We start from the raw sequence: 10,000 nt of genomic DNA, 5'->3' as shown, positions 1-10,000 counted from the left end.
GTAAGAAATACTTGTGTCATATTCTAATTCATCAATCCAGCCGATGTATATTTGCAGGTATTCAAAAGGCAAATATAATTTTTCGTTACCTCTTCCCTTTGATTTTCAAAATCGATAATCTTATAAATCAATTGAAACATTTTTTTTTTTTTTTCAAATGAACGTTTCATGGTGATGAATTGAATATCTAATCATTAAGGCACATCTGCAAAAACATTACATGAAATATGTTCCTTATTACATTTATTTTAATGTCCAAGTAACAGTGAAAAACTAGATTACTATCACAACAGAAATAATAGCATCCAATTATGGTATCAGCTAAGAATGATTTTGTTCATAAGAGGTTAGAGCCAGAATCCAAGTTTGTAGTCTATGAAACTAGTATATGAAAAGTGTAAGGGCTGACGTTTTCACATACAGCACATGCTATGTACGCAATAGGCAGTACTTAAAAGGGTTATAGTAGAGAAAGTAGACTCTTTATAACAAGGATAATTTGTGAGTTGACGATTGAGTGAAGAATGGTGGCATCATTATTGAAAAATCAAAGTTTAAAGGTTTAAAGGCCGTCATAAATGGCTGAGGTAAGGGACTGCGACATTGTCCTATAGAGCAGGACAGTGCCCTAGAGACTACCCAACCTAGGACCAGGGAGGGCCAGGCAGTGGCTGCTGATGACTCAGCAGATAGACCTATAAGACTCCCCCCCAAAAAACCCCATCCTTAGCTCACAAGGATGGGGAGGTTGCAGCGACCAAAGAACTAACGACTTTGAGCAGGATTCGAACCCCAGCCTGGCATTTACGGTGGTCGAAGCAGTTCACATTTCTTGTGAAGAAAGGTAAATAAAAGGGTAATTGTAAAGGATTTGGAAAGTAAGATTAATTATTTCATTTTGCAGGAGTCAATATATAAGAATTATTGATTAAAGGGAAAAAGGGACGATAAGTTCAGATTAATTTCAATATAGTTAAGATGAATATCTAAAAGAAAAAGAAAAAAAAAAGGATGGCATAGGAGAAAAATGAGAAGACAGTGTTTTCGGTTATTTATTCATATCGAGAGAATAAGAACATGAGGGTACAAACAAGATAAAAGAGATAAGACATGAATGGCCCACTTTGTGCATAATGTTGTCGACTCGATTTGAAGGGAAACTGTGCTCATCCAGGTTTCAATATATAGAGAAGGAGTGACAGTAACTCAATGTAGTGCACTGTATTCACGGAAATATATATATATATATACAGTATATATATATATAATATATATATATGTATATATATAAATGTATATATGTATATATATATGTATATATATGTATATATACAGTATATATAATATATATGCATATATATATGTATATATATATATATATATGTATGTATATATATATATATATATATACATATATATATATATATATATATACGGTATAGGTGTGTGTGTGTTATTATATTATCATACATACTTTTATAAATTTCTTCTCTGAATGGATGAGTCAGTGCCACTTAAAGCTTCCTAAGTAAAGTATGATCTTTATTATTCTAGATGTCTAATGTGTTTTACTTTTCTTATTTTTCAGGTAAAGTGGGAATGTATCCGTTTCATACCATCAACGCCACAAACATAAAACGTATGTATTGCATAAATTCTATCGTTGACTTAATTTTCATTTATAAAGTAATATTTGATATGTAATTAACATCTGTTTATCCTCTTATCTAATTGCATAGTTGCATGATGAGACAAATAATTTCCATATACAATTTTGTATAATTGTAAAAACTAAAAGGAGGTCGGGATATGGGATTTTTTTTTTTTGGGGGGGGGGGTTGTCGGTTTGCAGGGTACAAACATTTCACGTCATAATAATTTTCAAAATACATTAAACTCCTTGAAATTTACAATTTCCGACACATTTAGTAGCAAATTTTGATAGAATATAATTTTTTCTATGTGGTTTTGAAAGAAACGTTCCTATTGGCTTTGCCCGAGAGCTCCCGATCGTGTTAAGGTTTTTGTGATGCATTATTGAGATTTGTTGTATGAAAATATTGTTAACGAGTGCAGCGCTTTCTTTTCCATGGTCCTAATTGGCTCTGTCTCTCAGTTTATCCAATTCGAAAAATAATTTTAATCACCCATGTTCCTGAAAGGTGTCTGATTTCTATTTTATTGTCTCAGCAGTTCACCTAGGAGTTATGTAACGAAACTTTACCTTTTTTGAAAACTGTGGTTGATTTAGAGTATGTGATTATAAAGTAGTAAATTTTTACAAACTGCCATAACCTCTCTTTTAAGTTAAAGTTATGGCTACCCCCTATGTTTTTGAGGGGTTTTGGATTTTTTAGGTTTTGGGAATGATTGGGTCAAAGGTCATGGTCACGAAAAGGTTAACAATGTCTTTTTGCTATATCGTGGTCAATTTTTATCCTCTTTGCAGGAAACAAGTGGCCTTTCTAGTCTAAATATTTACGGAAAAGAATCTAGTAACATTTTCGATAGATTCATTTTATATTTACTACTCAATTCCAAAAACATGAAAATCCATTAAGTATATAAAATATCTTTAACAGACGCAGATTGACAATTGGAATAAAGTAATAGAAAAAAGAAATATCTATAGCCAAAACGTGAAAAAAAAAGGGGAACGGCAATAAATGGACTGACAATATTGCTGTGATTGGTATAAATGAATTGTAGTTCCAATCCGTTCCCATAAGCAACGTATCCAGCTATCACTTTACTATGACAGCTTGTGTATTGCGACCGGCACAACTTCGTTTTCTGTTGTTTAACGACGTAAATTTTTACCCGAATGTTGTGGAGAATTGGTGTGATATATTTCTGTGGTCTCAGTGTTTTTTTATACTATTTTGGTGAGCTGAATAGAACAGGAGAATTTCTGCAGTATTTGTCTTCAATATTTTTTTGTAATAATTGTGAATTGGATTGCAATGAACTGTGAAACTGTTCATATATCTTATTAAGATCTTTGAATAATGATTAAGCGATAATTTTAATCATGTTTTATAAGAATAAAAAAAATATTCACTGTTACCATTGTCTATTTTCCACTTGGGAATATATTACTTAACAAAGTCATCGGATTTGAATAATTTTAATTTATTTTTCTGTCGATAAGGGCAGGTGATTTTGATAAAGATTATTATGGTCAAATTTACTTAATACTCCAATTCTTATCAAATTGTTTATATATAGGAAAACTAACATTCGCTTTAGCTGCTTGTCACAACGCAAGAAAACTTTGCAAGTTGCTTTGAGTCTTCACGTTTTCATCCAAGTTGAATACTAAAGCGCTTAACTTTGATAGGGGAAAAAATTAAGAGCGTACCGCAGTGAAAGATACAGTATGTTAGGTTTAATATATTTTCCCTTAAATGTAATGTATCCTTTCGCTAGAAAGGGGACGACTTGTCTGTGTGTTTGTGTGTTTATATATATATATATATATATATATCGTATGTATAAATACATGCATATGTATATTTATATATACACATACATATAAAATATATAATATATATATGTATAAATATATATATATATATATATATATAAAATCTATATATATATATATATATATATATAAATATATATATATATATATATATACACACACACGCGCACGCACACACACAAACACACACACACCCAAGAAAACATACAAACACACAAACTCGTAAGCCGGTCCTTGTATGGTGCATTGCATTGTGCACATGACAAACTGCCCTAAATCAGACATGTTGGCGCACTTGCTGAAGGAACCTTGGAGTCTTTAACAGCTGAGTTCACCCCATTTGTAAAATCATATCTATCTTCTTGACAGTTTCGCAGTCGACGTCAGCTTGATTTCCCGATTTATGTATTTGAAAATGTTAATTTATTCTCTCTCTCTCTCTCTCTCTCTCTCTCTCTCTCTCTAATTTGTGAATTTTAAAAGAAGTTTGCACTAATTAGATTTTCCAAAGATTTTTTAACTCCATATATATACATATATACATATATATATATATATATATATATGTATGTATCTATCTATCTATCTATATCATACTTTAATTTCTAGTGAAACTAGAATACACTATAAGAAATGGATTAGTGCTAGCTATTTTGGGATTTTACCGGGTATGACTGATAGGGGCTAGGGTATAATAACCTATGTATCGATCGACTCGTATATGAACACTATTTCATTGCCTAAGTCAATTGTTTACTTTGTGAGAATGTGGGTTACTGCGCATGCGTTGTTTGCATTCGCTTTTGGCTGCTGTTCAGTTTATTTTATGACGTAATCATTCTAATAGCTGGATTTTTAGCCAATTAAAATCTTAAATATATGAATATGTTCCAGGATGTTGTTCTCCTCTTCAGTTTCATTATGACCAACGTGTCAAGAAGAATTCTCCTTGTGGGAATTTCAGTGTAATTTCATCTATTAACAGTAATTAATTTCATTCAAAGAATTTCCATTCAGTATATAACTATTCTTCCTTATCTAAAAGTAAAAGATATCGTCGAAATAATGACTCATTCGCAGCTCATCCATTTGTCGTTAGGCAACTCAGAGGAGTAGTGAATTAATGTGTATTTACAAGCGAAGCGAACCACGGCGTAGTAAAGCCCATGTGAGTGACAAGATATTAATCATATGTAATTATGATACTTAAATTACTCCACTTACATGAACAGTATATTTTTTTTCCAACTGGTTTATCTTGCGTTTATTTTTATTTATTTTTTTTTTCTGATCTTTGCTATTGCTATTCACCACCCAAATCCCCCGGTTTCCCACTGGAATTCCCCATAATTTTTATTATACAGGGGGTGGGTTAGGAAAAGTCATGAATGGGTGGTTTTTCCTAATATTAATTGTCATAAAGGGATAAAACATAAGATAATGAGTTGAACAAAAAATATATGATTTATGGTCTATGTAAGCTATTTGGAGAGAAATTAATGTGTCATGTTTACCTCTTATCTATGCATGTATATATATATATATATATATGTGTGTGTGTGTGTGTGTACTGTATATAAATAATCATCATCAGCTAGTCCACTGCAGAACAAAGGCCTCAAACATGTCCTTCCTCTTGCATTTGTTAATAGTCTTTCTGTGCCAGTCCACAACTGCAAACTTTCTTAGTCCGTCAATCTCTTCTCTTCCATCTCCAGTTTCTTTTGCAATATCTAGGAACCCATTGTGTTATCTTTAATGCCCATCTGTTGTCTGTCATTCTCATTATATGTCTTGTCCATTTCTTTTTCTTACATGTTGTTAGAATATCCTCTACTTTAGTTTGCTCATGTATCCATATTGCTCTTTTTCTGTCTCTTAAGTGTTATTTTCATCATTATTCTTTCCATAGCTCTTCGAGTTGTAACTAGCTTATGTTCTAACGCTTTAGTAAAGCTCCAAGTTTCTGATGCATAAGTTAATACTGGTAGGACCATCTGATTAAATACTTTCCTTTATAGAGAAAGTGGCATTTTAATTTTCAAAATCTCATTTTATTTCCCAAATTCTCTACTTTCCATGCTTACACTTCTTTTAATTTCAGTCTCATGTCCTGGGGAAATACTTACTGTTTGTCTTAAGTACGTAAAGTATATTCATTAACAATCTCTAGAGGTTCGTCCATAATCATTATTTGTTATCTCTGCATTTTAATTGGACATAAAGTTAGTTTATTCATATTCATTTTAATTCTTAAATTTCTGCTTTATTCAAATCTTCTATCATCATTTGCAATTCCTCCCATGATTCCCTAAACACAACTATGTTATCTGCAAATCTCAAGTTGTTAAGGTATTCCCCATTAATATTAATTCCTATATTTTCCCATTCTAAATTTCTAAAAAGTTTTTTCTAGGCATGCTATGAATATTTTAGGAGAGATGGGTTCACCCTGTCTAACTCCTTTTTCAATTGCTATGTTCTCACTATCTTTATGTTGTTTTATGATTGCTTTACTTTCTGTACAGATATCTTCAAGTGACCTAAAATACGATTTGTTTATTCCTTGTCTATGAAGGACTTTCATTAACGCTAAGGATTTGACAGAATCAAAAACTTTCTCATAGTCTATAAATATCATGCATAGTCTGTCAATTTTTCCATTTGCTGGTTATTTACAAAGATATGTTCAGTAGTTGAATACCCAATTCTAAAGCCTGTCTGTTCTTTTGGTTGATTAAAGTCTAGCTGTCTTTTTATTCGGCCTAATATGATCTTTGTAAATATATTATGTATTATGGAGAGTAACTTATTGGGTGGTATTGTTTCAGATGTTTTGATTCATTGAATTGTCCTTCAACTATTATTAAATCAATTATTAAGCCATCTTCACAAGGTTAAAATAGATATTTAAGTTGAAGAATGGGTGAAAATGAGATTGTTAATGCAATGAGAGAAAGCGAGTTGGAACTTAAAGAAGAAAGAAACTTTATGAAAAAGGGTCTTGCATTAAAGGTATGGATATGGAAAAAATATATATAGAAGTAAAAATATTCCCGGTCAAAGGTCAAGAAATTCCGTGTTTCAAAATTTTATTTTTGTATATTTCATTAAAGTTTCACACAGGTTTCTATTAGATTTCATAAACGTTTTCCTTGGTGTTCTGATGAAGTACAGGATAAAAAAAAAATGGACCTTAATTGAATTGCTCTTGAATCGAAATTGAAAATATATAATTGTGTTTAAGTACAAAAGGAGAAAAATACAGTAGATAAACCGATGAAGTAATGACAAAATTAAAAATTAAAAACGTGGTCCGTACGAGTTTCAAGGAAAGGTGAAGTAATTTACGTGCGTTATTTATTAAGACGAATTATTATTAAAGAGTAATGACTCTCTCCCTTCGAGCATACGTTTTTATAATTATTCCCAGACACCAGATTTATTAAAGGCGATCCACCATTTTGTTCTATGTTTTTATATTTAGCAGGGATATCAAACAACTAAATTGTTCAAAGGATGTTTGTGATTTTTATGTTTATCGTCTGACAATAAATGCGTAAATTTTTATTGAAAATAAGTAAATTTGATATCATTTCAACCTATCCCTTATTTTCTTTTACATTTAATTCTTCAACCTGTCTTTTCATGGTTTCCTTCTTTAACCTTATCACACCTAAGTAGAGTTACACGATGAATATGTACTCATTGTAATGGTTTTCATATGGGACAATATACTCTTGAAATCCATTAGAGTTTTGTGTCGTTATTATGAATTCTGGGTAAATTTCGTATTCACAGAAATAATTGAAAAATTGTCATTGTCATCAGAAGCAAAGAAGAAACAAAAGATAAAGTAGGTGATGAATAATGATTTTTTTATTCCTCGTTTTTTCGTGTTCAAAATATAAAGAAATATAGAATTACCTTACAAATTAAGAAGGCAAATAAAAAAAATTCAGACCATGAATAGAAAACCAACAATTGCTTGTTTTCTTACCATCAAAGAGAAATGAGATAAGATAGATTTGAATGAATCTCCATATCCTCATGGTGAATCTGAACAGTTCCAACATTAGGAAAACAGAATTAATGTCAGACACTACTTGCTGAATCCAAGATGAATCTGGCGCCGGGAAGATTTAGAGTTTGCCAACAGAGGCTGACGCTTGGGCGTGGTCTTACCAATGCTGATATGTTTGTAGATATTTCATCTTAGTTCTTAGTCGCTAAAGTTACATTTGTCTTAGAGATCATGATCATAAACGCACAAATAAGCTATTATTGACCCTTTTAGCCCCAGGCTATTTGGAAATTTCCAGCCCTTAACCACCAGGGGTTATTTTTTTTTCCAAGCACATTTTGCAGTATATTTTTTATAAATTTCTCTAACAGCCTTAATTTTCGTCCTAGAGAGGTCAGGTTGGTCTCATTTTCTTGGAAAATGCCTGACGTTTCTCAAAAAATTATCAAAAGTATGCAAAAAAAAAAAATATTAATAGCAGTTTTTTGCAAGGACGTACCGGTACGTCCATGTGGGTAAAAGGATGAGTTTTGTGAAACTTACCAGTATGTCCTTTGGCGGTAAAAGGGTTAATCAGTAAACAACGTATATGTGTGTATGCAAAAACGCTGATTCGCTAGCTAAGACAAATTACAAGCAAAACAGTTTTCCCTTCTTAATTACCATTAAATCCAAGATAAATGCATTCATATTATAGCTCCAGTGGTGATTCTTGTGTCAATTCTCCTTGAATTACTTTGTCCGCATAATGATATATCACCGCATTTATTGATCTTATCATCATGGTATGTAAACAAGACTGTACAAACACTCCAGGTTCGTGATATGATATTAAGTTTCATAAAGAAAAAACTGCTTCTATTTTTATTTTTGTGGATAAATCATACGCTGGGCGTAGTATAAAGTATTCTAGTTGATTATATCATTTGTAAGTGTAAAAATTATAAAATTTACCGTTAAAATTATCGTTGCATCTTCATATAACACAAGTTGTGTAACTAGTAAAGTTGGGGCAAATTATGTCCCTTAGTGACAGTATATTGGTGTGAGACGATTTCTTGCTATATATAGAAAACTATTCATAGTCAGTGTATAAGGATTTACAGTATATACAGTATGTAAGACTCGCCTTTACATAAAAAGGATGTTGTTTTAACAACTTATTTTTGCAGTTTACGGCCGCATGACCCTATAGTAATTACGGTTATCATCAGTCATTAACTTACTTTGAATTATTTCTATACCTAAGCGTTAAAGTATTTTGTTAGCCATAATTGCAATGTACTGATGCCCTATAGAAAAATATCTTTTCAATGAAGAGACAGGGCCTCTTTAATGATTATCTATGAAGTGTTATAAAGGCCACGTTTGTCTGTCAGACAAATGTGTTTGTCTTCTAGTGACCTTGTTTACAACAATACAAGAAAGAAAATGTTCTTTACAAGATATGGTTGTTGTGAACATTTACAATTGATAGAAAAATTACAAATATATTTTTCTAACTTTTTTCCAATGAAAGGTGTGTGTCTCTATTTGCAGCAAGTGATTAAGTTTTAAGAGAGGATTATAAGTATTTAGGTAGAAAAGATATTTCGTGATAGTGATATTTTTGTAATTAAGTTTGAGGAAAGTAATTTCTTCAAGGTTAGTATTCCTGAATGTAATGTTTGTCATATCGCAATCTTAATTTCAAAGGTTTTCAAATAATGAGATACAAACTCTCATTGTGCCTCGCCCGGCTGACTTTATTTTTGGGGTAAAATGTTTAATTTTGTGTTATAATTTTAATGTATTTCCTATATAATCTGAATGTGATATTAATTTGTCTGTATTATACTATTTTTGCTATGTTTTATATAATTGGATATTCTAAACAGCTCTCGATACGATCTCGTTTATGTTTTTTTTTAATATTAATATTAATTAATGTTGCCATTTGTTTTGATTACAGTTCCTTTTATTTTTATTTTTTAGTTTTAGGAAATGTGACTTGTGAAATGAGTTTATGTATTTAGACCGTTGAGTAATTTTATAATATTGTATTTGATGTTTCTTTGGAGAATGGTCAATAAAATATTTATCTATCTATCCTCTTTATAAGAAAGGTGTAAAGAAATGTAAGTAAATGAAATAAAGGAATATATAAGTAACAAGACGGAAGGAGGACGTAATAGCAACAAGACACGAAAGCGTCTTAATTGTACTGTTCAGAGCAAACTTATCATTAACATTTAAACAAAGGGAAATGACTGTCGATATTTACAGGATTGACTTGCTCGTAGCGTGACTAACGTTTCAAGGTTCTAAAGAGTGTATAGATCAAAATTGTTTAAAGAGTACGTTTCTTGTTTGTTTATTTGTGTATGATTAGAAATACTGTTTGGAAGCTAAATACCCAAATCCTTTTAGTCGGTATTACTTGACACTTAATTTTGCATTTGAATGATTTTTCTTCGAAATTTGGTTGATAGATACACGTTGAGATAACA

This window comes from Palaemon carinicauda, chromosome 41 (genome assembly GCF_036898095.1).
Source record: "Palaemon carinicauda isolate YSFRI2023 chromosome 41, ASM3689809v2, whole genome shotgun sequence".
Taxonomy (NCBI): domain Eukaryota; kingdom Metazoa; phylum Arthropoda; class Malacostraca; order Decapoda; family Palaemonidae; genus Palaemon; species Palaemon carinicauda.
The sequence above is the reverse complement of the archived record's forward strand: the minus strand, read 5'-3'. Positions refer to the sequence as shown.